The 13,844-nt window shown below is 43.2% G+C and overlaps 1 protein-coding gene across 1 annotated transcript in view; it reads right to left on the bottom strand.

Annotated features, from left to right (window-relative positions):
* SLC66A1 (solute carrier family 66 member 1) overlaps positions 1-13,844 on the bottom strand; it is an 82,757-nt gene that overhangs the window by 53,373 nt on the left and 15,540 nt on the right. The gene's annotated exons all lie outside the window — the stretch shown is intronic.

The raw sequence follows: 13,844 nt of genomic DNA, 5'->3' as shown, positions 1-13,844 counted from the left end.
TTGTGAATGCTCAATATCATCAGCTAAAACAGAACAAGTATTTGCAATGCAATAGGTCTCGCATTTGTGAGAGTTAGAGTTATTGGCGTTGTAAATGGCAATGTGTTTTTCTTTTGCGGTTTGGTGTGTAGTGGAAGTATGTGGATTGGATTGGAATGATTAGTTGTTGAATTGTGTGCAGTGCAACTATCCCAATGAAAAACAAAACAAGCAAGATTGGGAGTGTGGTGAGGGGGTGAAGCGGACAGCAACATGGAAAGTGATGGTTGGGAAGCAGCAACACGTGTAAAAAAAATAGCACTTCAATTAAATAGCACTTTAATGAATGCGCAAGCGAATGGACACCAATGAAAAGTAATGAACGGGAGTGACGCATGGGATCTGGTGGCCATTTAGGATGCAGTAAAGCAGAATGACAGATTCCAACAAATGGCTAAGCAATGGCCGGGTTGCCAGCTCTATATTATATACAATAGAGGTAAGCCCTCATCTTCTGATAAGTTAGTTATTAATATAGGCCACAATCTCAGAGCTGCCGACTTTGGAACTGAGAATCAGATTGATTCCCAGCATCTGCTGAATATCCTGTTATTGTGGGCAAATCACTTAATCTCCTTGGGCTCACTCAGATTATTATCCTCCTTACGGTGATAAAACCAGTACAGTTGAGAGTAGTAATAATAATATGTGCTATACAGAGTACCGAAATAGCTTTTAGTGAGCCGCTATTTACAAGGAGATAAACTATCCCTGATCTTGAAGAAGTATTTTGCTGTAAATGTGTGCTCCAAGTAAACACGTTTAAAGCCTAAACATTACCCGCTAATCTACCTTTTTTAATATAAAAGTGAAGGATTAGCGCATTATTTCGTCTATCAGCATGGCGCCCAGTGCCAATATATTAAATGGGGAAGTTAGTTCTCTGGTCTGGCATGTTGCCCTGTGTAATGTCAAAAAAATGAATAGAGGTGGGGACTGAAGCCAGGGAGAGGTTTGGAACGCAAACTAAAAGCTGCACAAACTGAGCTGCCAGACACGCGTGAGAGTAGCTGGCGCACTTTTTGAATTTTGCAGAGGAGTGCTGTCTTGGCCGAATTGTGGTATGCAGAGTGTTTGGAAACATGGCATACGACCTGGGCGAGCAGTGGTGGCAGGAGGAGCAGGAGCCACCGGCGAGGAAGCATAAGGTAGTGGAAAAATGTTGTGGTGCGAGGCATGTGCAGCCGAGCATTTTCTGCAAAAGTCAGGCTTGTCTCCCTGAAGGCATTAGTCTGAAGATTGCTTTGAGGGATTCCTGATCCAGAGAGAGAAGTGCAGGAGACTTGCACTTTAATATCTATTAATAGATTGTGTTGAACTAAGGTCCCGAAAAACACAGGTCTTGGGACATGATATCCAGTCTGGCCACCCCTTATGATGACCCTTTTAATAAAAGTAAGTAAATTAAATTAGTAAACATGCAATCCAAACAAATAATACAACCGGCACTGCAAGGGCCTTTCTTTTCGTTGAACTCACTGCCACACGCGGTACTACTGTGTTTTGTATGTAGAAGTGCAAGAAAACGCAGATAATTAATCTGTCCGTGGCATAATTACTGCACGATGATAGCAGTAGTGAAAGTGACATCTTGTGACCTTTTACACTGAGTGGTGAACAGGAAATTAAAACCACAAAACTTTTGATACCTCTCCTCTTTGGCAAAGCCAGTGCATGTTTGAACAATTTTAAGTGTGCACTTGGAATTACAGCATATTCATAAACGGCCTTTGGTGTGACGCATTAATTAGTAGATAAAATATATCAGAAATAATATAACGTGATCAAAGTTTTAAAGATGTGTCGACCATTAATTATAAGAATTCAATTAGTTAGGGTTAAACATCGGTAGCCAATGTTAAATATAAACAAACATTGGCAAAGCTAATGGGTCTACCTTCCAACTAAAATGCAAGACTGATCTCTTAGCCTTGGGAGTGCTTGCATGTTGTATGTTGCTGACATGAGCTCTGGCAGGAGGAAGGTGGCAGCCGACTGTAGCAGGAAGGGCAGTACTGGGCAGCTGAACCAGCAACAACAGGGAGGGAGGCTGGGACTGCTGATGAAAGGGGCTGCAGGAGGGAGGAAAGGAAGGAGAGTGCAATGGTCTGTAGAAGTGTTGGCTCTAGTGGGGACATAGGGTGTCAGGGAAGGAATGACTGTAGAGGCGAGTTATTCAGAAGGGACGTGACTGCATGAAGGAGTAAAGCTGAAGAGGAAGCAGCGGGCAGCTGAGATGTGATGGAGGCATGAGGAAGGGGTAGCAAGGGACATGAAGGAGGGTGCTCGTTTAAAAAGGAGCAGTGTGTACCCTCCTCCCCCACACTACCTCCCGAGAAGCCTGTGAATGCTTTAGCCAAGATCACATTGAGTTTTTTCACGTGAAGTTTTACATTTCCTTTTAAACCCATTAACTTACATGTCCCAAGATGCAAAGTTTGGTTGGCTAAAAAGAGCTGTGACCAGGGCTCCACGACAATGCCAGTCATCAATGGGAGCGTCACTGACAAGTACACACTTAAAGGGACAGGCATGTTAACGCTTGGATTTACATTACCACCTCGATGTTAGGAATGTCAATGTAAAGATGCACCCCATTGAACAGTAGTGTACCAGGGTAGAAACATTCAAAACTTACATTCTATATATTGCTTGCAGTGACCAGATGCTAGCATTACCCCACTTACTGGAACACATTTCATCAACTTTGAAAGAATAAAAGGATGAGCTGGTCTGCCGCGGACAGCAACACGCCAGCTACAGTTTGATGGCTTCAGGCGCATAAAGCAACTGAGCAATCTTCCATTGTTGCTAGTGGAGCGTTTAGTGTCATTGCTGGCAGTGATATGCAAGGGTACATCCTCTTCCCGCTCTGTCCCTCCCACTCCTTTTCATATTGCCTTATTATGTCGCACTTTTTAAAAATTCTACTGTTCATATCTTGCCTGCGACCAAAGAAGGGGAGGGGCTGGCTCTGGGAACATTAAGAAAATAAAACTGTATCAATCCATGCCAGCCTGCCGCCCGAAAGAAGAACAGTACCACTGTCTGGTTGTCTCCAGTTACTCCCAGCCCAAAAAAAGTAAAGTTCCAGCAAACGAGAGTCAAGCGTATGACGTCAGACAGAAGTGGGAGGGAGACCCGAATGAGCTGAATTAGAGTAAAATGACTTGCCCGAATTGTTCTTTACCTTATTTCAAGCAGGGCTTCCAATTGGGGCGGGCCAGAGCAGGGAGGGGCAGCATACCTTCAGAAGCCCGTTTGGACAGAAATGGGAAAGCTTCTCCATTCTTTACCGAGGGGGTTGTTGAGACATGCTTGGAATTGACGAGATCGACAAAGGCTAGATAGACTCTGGGTTAAGGCATGTGGCAGGGTCGGACTGTGGCAGAAAGTAGGACCGGCACCAAAATAAAAGAGGCCCCTTTAGTGAAGGCGACATCAAGATCCGTAGTGTTTGGGTAAATTCTGAATCCTGAATATTCCAAGATAATGAATGCCCACCTTGTAGTCGTAAATTAAAAAATAAAATTTTTACGGTAGTGCATTATAGAGAAAGGAACAGCCCAGTAGCAAACTGCAGCTTCCGGGCCCTCTGCAAAACAATTTAAAAAAAATACAAAGAAAAAACAGAATAGGTTGGGGCAGTGGAGAAATGTGGGAGCTTGCTAAGGACATGACGCTAAGGAGATAGGGAGAAAGTAGCAATACAAGAGCTGGCTAGGGAGTAGAGATTAAAAAATGTTAAAGCTAAGTGGGACATGGAGCAGCAAGGAGCAAGAGATTGTGGGGGTATGGATATGAGGGGCAAAACAGCAAAAGAGAAGCGAACAAGAAACCACATGCACAACCATGGAGTGCTGAAAAAACAAGCATTGGAGAACCAATCTGTCTCTTCTGTGCAAGAGCTATTTGCTTTGTCAATGTGTTTTAGCCATGCTGTACACCAGCTTGGCTGCTGCTCAGCATGGCTAAAAGTTAGTGGCACAGAGGAGAGTGGCGTGGAGTGTCCTAGAATGGAATAGTGAAGAGTGGAGAACAGTGTTATGGCATGGATTGTTGTGTATTGGAGTGGCATGGAACGGAGTGGTGTGGAGTGGCATAGAGTGGATTGGTGTAGAGTGCATTGGCGCAGAGAGTTGCAGAGTATAGTGGCGAAGAGTGCTGCAGCACAGAATTCAGTGGCGTACAATGCAGCATCATAGAATGCAGTGGCGTAGATTAGAGTGTTGCATAGTAGAGTGCATTGGTGGAGGGTGGAGTGATGGAGGGTGGAGTGATGCAGGGTAGAGTAGAATGGTGTAGAGTAAAGTGACAGATTGTAGTGGTGCAGAGTAGAGTAAAGTGGCACTGACTGCAGTAGTGTAAAGAGGTGCAGAGTACAGTGGTGTAGATTGGTGCAGAGTAGAATATAGTGCTGCAGTGGCATACAGTATAGTGCTGCAGAGTGCAGGCATTGAGTGGAGTGATGCAGAGTAGAGTGCATTGGCACACAATGCAGTAGTGCAGAGTAGAGTTCAGTGGCATAGAGAGAATTGGTGTGGAGTGGTGTTTATTAGAGTGGCATAGAGTGCAGTAGCGTTGAGTACAGTGGTGTAGAGTGTAGTAGAGTGGACTGGTGTAGAGTGCATTAACATAGAGTGTTGCAGAATGTAGTGACGTAGAGTGCAGTGGCGTGCAGCAGCATAGAACTCAGCAGTGTACAACACAGTGTCCTAGAATGCAGTGACGTAGAGTGGTACATAGTAGAGTCCATTGGTGCAGGGTAGGCTGGCATAGAGTGCAGTGATTTAGACTACAGTGATGTAGAGTGGAGTAGAACGGCAGAGAGAGCAGTGGCATAGAGTGGTGCAGTTACATGGAGTGGCGTAGAGTGGAATGATACAGAATGCAGTAGTGTAGAGTGCATTGGCATAAAGTGCAGTAGTTCAGAGTAAAGTAGGGTAGAGTTCAGTGGTGGAGAGTGCAGTGTTGCAGAGTAGAGTCATAGATTGCAATGGTGTAGAGTGGGGTAGAGTACATTGGCGTAGAGTGCAGTGGCAAAGAGTAGAGTGGTGCAGAGTAGAGTGGTGCAGAATAGAGTGCAGGGGCCTGGTGTGGCGTAGAGTAGATTGTTTCAGAGAAGACTGAAGTGGCGTAGAGTGAAGTGGTGCAGAGTAGAGCGGTGCAGGGTAGAGTGTAATGGCATAAAGTGATATAGAGTGCAGTGGTGCAGAGTATATTAGAGTGGCGTATAGTGGATTGGCGTAGAGTACAGGGGCGTAGGGTTGAGTGTATTGATAGAGTGTAGTGGTGTAGAGTGCAGTGTAGCAGAGTGTCGTAGAGTGGAGTGGCAAAGTTGAGTTGTTCAGAGTAGTATGGAGTGGCATAGACTGGAGTTGTGTAGAGCGCAGTTACGAAGAGTGGTGTGGAGTGCATTGGCCTAGAGTAGAGAGCCGTAGAGTGAAGTGGCATAGAGTGCAGTGGTACAGAGTGAAGCGGTGCGGAGTACAGTACAGTGGTGCAGAGTGCAGTGGCATGGAGTAGAATGGAGTGGCATAGCGTGGAATATGCACGACCATTACAGTCAACACATTTTCAATTGAAATGACCATTACAATTGTACATACATAAAGATTTACTAATAAAACTATAAAGCGCACAAAAGATAATGTGTGGAAATGGCTTCATCTAGTGTATCGATTTGTTTTGACCATTTTATTTCCAACACACTTCAGAATTAACAAAAGAATGGGCTTCATTTGTGCGTTCCCAATTCTGAAATATTTGCACAGTTCATTCAAATGTTGTGTTTTAGGGAGAAAAAAAAAATCCTTTCCTACCCCCATTATCCAGCAACATTGACACATAAATAATCTAATTTTGATGTCAGAGAAGGAAAAGTAAACACCAAGCTCCCTGGAAGACAGCCTGACATTTTGACTTTGAAATCTATTCAATTTTGACAGCAGCGATTTGCTGTTATTTACACTGTCTGATCATTCTGTCTCTGCGCGTTACGTTTGTGTGGAGAACCTGTTGATATACAATTTTCACCCTGATGAAGCCTTTGTAAGGCGAAACGCGTTGGCTGATTGTTTACAGTGGTTTTGAAGAAAGTTAAGTAAAGAAGAATTTTCTACCATATTGACAAGGACCTACGAGATTTGATTTATGCCTACTGCTTTTTCATAGCTAAGTGCATTTGTTGCCTCTCTTTTTTGTATAAACATAAAACAAATAAAGCCACCAAATAGAAAGCCAGAACATGCGAGTTACAAACCACAAAGCCAATGGTAAGCAAAGGCGGACTGAATTCCTGGCTCAGCTTTCTGCTGTTTGGTAGGCTTCAATTTAAAACAGTAAAAAATATAATTCCTCAAATAAAAGTATTGGAAGGATACGTGGCATCAAAAGGATGCTATTGAAGCTATGCTCCAAGGGATGGACAAACACAAGAGGAAATAAAGCCATTAAATAAGAAGCATGCTAACAAGATAGACAAGAATGACAACTGATCATGAGCAACAGGTTAGCAAAGCCCACTGCAAGTATTGGAATTGCACACAATAGGTCTTTCAATAACATAGCTGGGTGAGACCTAAAAAGCAAATTATTTTTATATTTTTGTATTCACATTTTCCAATATGACGTCATCATACATTTATATAATCTCTGCAATGTCAGTATTATCTGGTTGCATATTTGTGTCTTCTTTTAAAATCGACTTACAAAATGAGTAAATTACATAAACATTGCATACTGCAATGACAAAAGCGCAGTATTTTTACAAGTGTAAGAGCTGTCTCTCTTCATGGTTAGGGTATCACATTTACTAAAATATAGAATACTCCAAGCACAGTGTACCTGAATATTTTCTCGTAGATAATCCTTAAGGGGTGAACATATAAGAGAGAGTATTTCAACATTTTCATAACAATATGTTAAGCACTCTATCCACTCCTTAACATTAGGCAATGGTCCCAACCTCATATCATGGTCACTCCTCTTTTGACAAGTTGTAATGCAATACCATATGCTTCCTAATAGTAACTGGTAGATATTTGATATGTCCAAGTAATGCAGTTATGGGTGAAGGCTCTAAATTATAGTTTGTCATCTTCCCTGTTTTCTGAAATATTTCTACCCAGTAAGCATGAATGACGGGACTGTACCATGCCAGGTGTATCCAATCGGCATCTACAGAATTAGATCTCCTGCAGTTTACACTAACAATCAATCCGCATTGCTTAGGTCTGGCGGGTGTAGAAAAGTCTCTGTATAGATTTAAACTGGACTATCTGATGCCTTCTATTGATGGATATAACTTAAATCTGACTGAAACAGTATTTCCATTGTTCATCTGTTAAAGGCTGTTCTAGATCAGGATTCCACTTGGCTCATAGCCCACACTATGCCCAAATCTATTATTGGGCAACATTGCCATACATACAAGAAGTAACATGTGATCAGTCGCCCACCTCTATGAGGTGGTTAACATAGTTTTGGGCTCCACAGAAAGAAACAAGAAGGGCATATCTCATTGCACTTTGGATCCTAAAATCCACGGACGTGGCCATGGGTATCAGAGATGTTCCATCTGCCCCAAATAGTCCCTTTTTAGGTCAAATGCTACCAGACAGCACAGCTGTCAAGTTTGCTTACAACACTTTGGGGACATTTTGAAAGTTTACTGTGAGTGCATTCTCCCCCATTGACTATCATTGGCTTCATGATTTGTAACGCACATTTGCTTGCCATCTTTGCTAGCTTTTTTTGTTTCAGGCGGTCCAACTTAATTTCGTCCCTCCCATGGAGCATAGCCTATTTACTGTATTCTTCCATGTGTGCTCGCTTCCAGGTCTTTAAATCTTCTAAACTTGTCATATTTGCTGTGCATTCAAAGACAGAGGTCAAATGTCGATCTCCGTCTTCTGAGGGAGGTTGTTGTTTACTTTTCTTTCTCGGACTTCAAAGAGAGGATTTATGTGACAAGCTTGCTCTGAAAGGAAAGGCTTTTTTTCTAGCACACAGCCATATTTAAATGGCTGTAAATTAACTGTGCCGATATTTCAGAAAGCTCAAATAAAGCCCATTTTTGGTAACTATGAAGTAGGGTGGAAACAAATATTTTAATAAGATCAAAACAAATCAATACACTAGGCAATGACATTTCCACACAATCATATGTGCACTCCATACTTTTATCAGTAAAACTATAGGTCTCTGCAAATGTAGTCGTTACAACTGAAAATGTGGTGTCTGTAAGAGTAGTACACTACCATACCATGCACAATGCACACTACGCCACTCCACTCTACACCACTGTACAACACTCTACTCCACTTTGTGCCCCTCTACAACATGCCACTCCATTCTACGACACTCACTCGACACCCCCACTCTACGACCCTCCACCCTAAGACACTCAACACACCACACCACTCTATGCCCCGCCACGACACGACACTTCACTCCACTCTACGCATCTCCCTCCACGCCACTTTACTCCACTCTATGACACTCTCCTCTCCTCTCCTCCACTCCACAACACTAAACTCTAAGACACTCCACTCTACTCCCTCTACGCCACTTTACTCCACTCCACGATACTCTACTCCCTCTATGACACAACACTCTATGCCACCTCCACAACACTATCAGCCCCTGAGGGTAAAAGTGGTTAGGCGGAACTCGAGAGACGACGAAGGAAAATTAATCATTTAATTTTCCCTCAACATCGTCATCTGTGGAGTTCCCCCCCACCCCGCCCCACCCCCTTACCTGCACGGGCTGCTCCTGGACACCATCTGCCACTCCAAGACACTCTGTGCCACTCCACTCTACAACACTCTTTAGGATTCCACTGTACCACACTTTATGCCCCTCCACTCTTCCACTCTGCTTCCTCCATGACTCTACGCTACTCCACAACACTCCATCCTTTGCCACTCCACAAGACCATTCGCCACTCCACGCTACTCTACTCTACTCTACTCCATCGCACTCCAAGTCACTCCACGACACGCTATGGCACTCCATTCTATGACATTCCACGACAATCTACTACACTCTACACCATGGCACACTACTCCAATGTACACAACTTGCTCTACGCCACTTTACTCCACGCCATCCCATGAAACTCTATGCCTCTCCACTGTATGACACTCCACTCTCACCACAACACTTCACTCTTGTCACAACTCTCCACTCTACACCACTCCACTACATGTCAATCTACGTCATTGACTTTTATCCACGCTGAACAGCAGCAATGTAGTGTGCAACAAGGCTAAAACACATTGGCAAAGCAATTAGCTCTTGCATAGGCGAGACCTATTGTTTTTTTTTTGTTTTCAAAGTATTCTCACAAAATAGATCTCCCACCCTCTGCATACCCAGCACTGTCAGTCATTTGGCTACATCTGAATCTCTTGAATGGGAAGCCAGGTACACCATTTAACATTAGCTTCGGTAAGTAGAGGGGGTTGATGCTGCAGGTCTTGCCACACCAAGTCCAAGTGAATCTTCTGCATCCTACCGTCTGAGCTTAATTGGAGCCGGGGGGGGAGGGGCACCGGCACTTATTATTGGGCACTGGAATTTTTTTTTCCTTATCAGACATTTTCCGTGAGCAAGAGAGGGGAAAACATACAAACGGGACAGATGGAGGAAGAGAAATAAGTAAAGACCATCATCAAGGGAGAAAGAAGGAATCTGCAAGAGTGAGATAAAGGGGATTAAAGAGGCATGAGGCGAATTCAGGACTACACAGCCTTGATATTCGGCACGCTGATATTTAATGGTGCCGGCCGGGCTTTTAAGTAGCCGTTCGGGCAAAAGCACTCACTAATTTACTAATTAAGCACTGGGGTTATTGTCACACACAGTTCCTTTAATGGTGCATTTACCTCTCTTTCTGAAGCCATGAGCAGCGGCTTCCCAGCTCTGTGCAACTAATAGCAAGCAAATTGAGTGGAAGTATTGTTCAAAGTTAGGCGTTGCTGAATTTCCACTTGCATAGGTTTGTGTAAGGATAGCTCAGCACAAAATAGGCTGCTTGTATCCCCATTGCCGCCAATACCATTTTTATCATTAAGCAGTTTAATGTTCCAAAAAAAGAATCAGATTATTTGTAAACAAAGATAGCGGCAGGCCTACTATTTTAATTATGGTTATTCTTCCTGCTAGTGAGAGGGTGTTTTTATTCAGAGATACTATTTTATCTGTTAACGTGGGTATCGGTTACCGTACTGAGTAGTATGATTAAACAAGCATTGGCATAGCCAATAGGTCTCGCCTTTGGGACCTTATAAGTGTTTAGACATGCAACAGTTGCATAACTAAATACTTATAAGGTCCCAAAAGCGAGACCTATTGGCTATGCAAAGCGGCCGCGAAAGTGAAAGTAATCGCGGTAAAGCGCGGCACACGCGCCCGCGCACATGCACTGTAGCTCTAGACTGGCCTGGTAGCACTTTTTGGAGCCCTCTCAATAAGTCTCGCCCGACCAGCGCATGCGCTGGGTCAGGCGAGACGTAAAAACTACCGCGTAAATCACGAGTGCCTAAACCACAAAGGCTAAAAAACGACCCAATCTAAACCACTGAGTAAAGAACTATGACTTACTGAACCACTAACTCCCCCTAAAAACTAACACGAACCCCCCCACCGCCTAAAAAGTAACTTGATCCCTCCCACTCCCTTAAAATGAACACATCCCCCCCCTTAAAATTAACTCGATTCCCCCCACCCCCTAAAAACTAACTCAATACCCTCCTTACCCTCCTACCCACTAAAAACTTACACAAACCCTCCATGCCCCTAAAAGCTAACCCAAACCCCCCCCACCCCCTAAAAACTTACTTGATCCCCTCCCACCGCCTAAAAACTAACACAAACCCTCCAAGCCCCTAAAAACTAACACGAGCCCCCTCACCCCCTAAAACCTAACCCGAACCCCTCTTACCTGTTCCTGTCCGACACTCTTCTGAACTCCACCTGCAAGAACAATAGACCGTCTTAGCCTGAACCACGCACATGCGTAGTTCAGGCTAAGTCATTCTTTGTGCAAGTCGTTCGGCTTGATTGACTCCGGAACTCGTTGTACCGGAGTCGTTCTAGATGATGTTTCCCGATTAGTACATCATAATTAGATCCAAATACACGGTTTGCATCTGGATGCACTTTCATCCCCAAGTACCTGGTTGGCATTTCTTTTCATTGTAAAGGGTATTGTAATGTGCATCTCATAAGGACTTGCTCCACTTTACTCTAAGCCCTAAAGCACTGCGGAAAAACAGATGTGCCCATTTGCTATGGGAAAGATTAATTTCTGGCGCTATGACATATAGCAATATGTCATCTGCTGCATTGAGAATAATTTTAATGCCATAAATCTTGGGCCTCCGCGAGCATGATGCTCACAGAATGCACAAGCCAGTGGCTGAGACGCCACCACATATAGCAATGGCGATAAAGGCCAGCCCTGTCTTGTGCCTCTTTTTATTCAAATTGGCTGAACTTCTTGACAATAAATGCAAATCCAAGCTATGAGGTTTGTATAACGTTAGCTTACCTATTTCATAAGCATATGGCTTAATCTGTGCCTCTTGGGCACAGTGAATTTACACCCTCACACCAAAGAATTGAAAGCCTTCTCTGCATCTAAGAAAATGGCTGTGGCATCTAATTCTACGTTTAGTAGTGATACTGTGCAAATAAAAGTGCACAATTATGGGCTGTGCTTTAGAATGGAATAAATCCAGATTATTCCAAAGGTATTTACCCCGGGATATACGGGAAGAGCTAGTTTGAGATTATCTTGTCAAGGATTTTAGTGTCTATGTTTAACAAGGAGAGAGGCCTATATGATGGACACATCTCTGAGGGTTTACCAGGTTTGAATAGCAGTCTGAAAAAATAAACTATTAATATTATTAAGCTTCCTATCACTCATTTTCTACTTGCTGTCCATGGCATATACCCCATCGCCAAGAAATGCTGAAACAGTAAACATCAAATAGCTAGCAAAGGCAATTGAAATTTTCCAAGTTATGTAGCTCCATAAGGTGAGGAAGGGGTTATTGGACAGGCACGTAATAGGGCAAATCCCTTGACTCAGTGAAATAACAGCAGCAGCATCCTCTCTTGGAGCTACAGTGAACATAGGACATAGGTTTCCTAGCACCTTGGGTTCACTAGCTTCCATGAGAGGCAACTGCAAGTCTCACCCATGGATGCTCCAAGATGAAATGTGAACCATGAAACCCAGTGATGAAATTGATTAAAAACGTGCAGGGACCCAACGTTCTTTTCAATAGGTGCCTGCTGCTGAAAACAAAGGCCACCCAGTTTTGATTCTACCTCTTCTTCCAACATTTTATACGTCTGTCTCTTTATCTCACACTTGAAGTTCCCTTTGCATCCATGCTTTCTTCCATTGTCACTGTTTTTAGGTCTCGCCTAGCGACGCAGCGCATGCGCGGTGCTCGCCTTGGCGAGATCTATTGTTGTCGGTTTCTTGGCCGAAGGGGGACAAAACATGTGCGCACCTGGACAGGCGATGTGAACGTGTACCGCTCGCGGCATTCAGACAAGTGAAAGTACCATAAACGAAGAAAGACTGTTACTAGCTTAACCCACTTGGGGGCACAGTTGAACATAAAAAAGCCTCAAAGTATTTTCAAGTGGGAAATCCATTTAAAGAGTAATACCCCCGTATAGTTTTGTGTGATTTATATAGCGCGAACTCGAGCCAAAGGTTTAGAAGCGCTGTATGAGCACCAGTTACATTACCCAAGGTCACATTTATTTTGTACTGGTTAGGCAGCTGAATACTCTGCACAAGGTTATGGTCTAACTACATATCAGATGGGTAATGTGCAATTAAATTACTCACCTGTATACTTTACCATGCGTAATGGCAACTCGCCTCCCTCCCTGTAGTTTGATCTGTGTCACGTGTGAAAGTCCCTTATTGCTGAAACAGATGTTTGCTTCCTGGGAAGAAACGCCCAACTCATGGTATGCTGGGGTTCCACATGAATACGCGCACTTCTAGAATACATCCATCAGCAAGGGAAATTTTACGAATAAAAGGAGGATCAAAGCTCTTTAAGAATTTTAAAAATGTTTTATGCCAATGTTTCCAATTGACAAAACAAAAACATAGACATCACTGTTGTATATGAGTGCTTTGAATATTTTATACAGAATACACATAACATCTGAAACAGAATCACGCAGAAGTTTAGCTGAATGTTCTAAATATGCTTGCATTACAATATTACTACTGACCCATTATGATTATAAACACATATTGTAATATGACCGCTGCGTTTGTGTGCTGGGAAGCAAACATGGGGAAGTTTGTCGAATGACTTTTAAACAATGTGGCCATATTACGAGTATTAGGTAAACATCAAACGGTCCTTGTCTCAAATGTTCTTCCCGAGTTCAAGTCGCATATAAAATGAATTCCCACAGTACAGCTTTAAAGATACTGTCATTTCCAGAGGGCTTAAAATGGTGCGCCTTCCCAAAACTTATTTTGTAATTTTACCTTCTGAAAAGTTAAACAACGAAAGCAACCCGAAAAATACGTGAGTTGCAGGAGTTAGGCTTCCCAGCTTTCCATAAGAAACAAGCATTAACAATGCATTAGGTCTCGCATTTACCCGAGTTTCATCCATTAGCATTGTGAATGCCTTTTGTTTATGTTTTGGTTTTTAGAACATAAATAAAATGCAGTCATTTACAATGCCAATAGCTTAAACTCACATAAATGCGAGACCTATTGCATTGCAAATGCTTGTTCAATC

Source organism: Triturus cristatus, chromosome 1_2 (assembly GCF_964204655.1).
Source record: "Triturus cristatus chromosome 1_2, aTriCri1.1, whole genome shotgun sequence".
NCBI classification, from domain to species: domain Eukaryota; kingdom Metazoa; phylum Chordata; class Amphibia; order Caudata; family Salamandridae; genus Triturus; species Triturus cristatus.
Note: the sequence above shows the minus strand (reverse complement) of the source record. Positions and strands in the feature narration are given on the sequence as shown.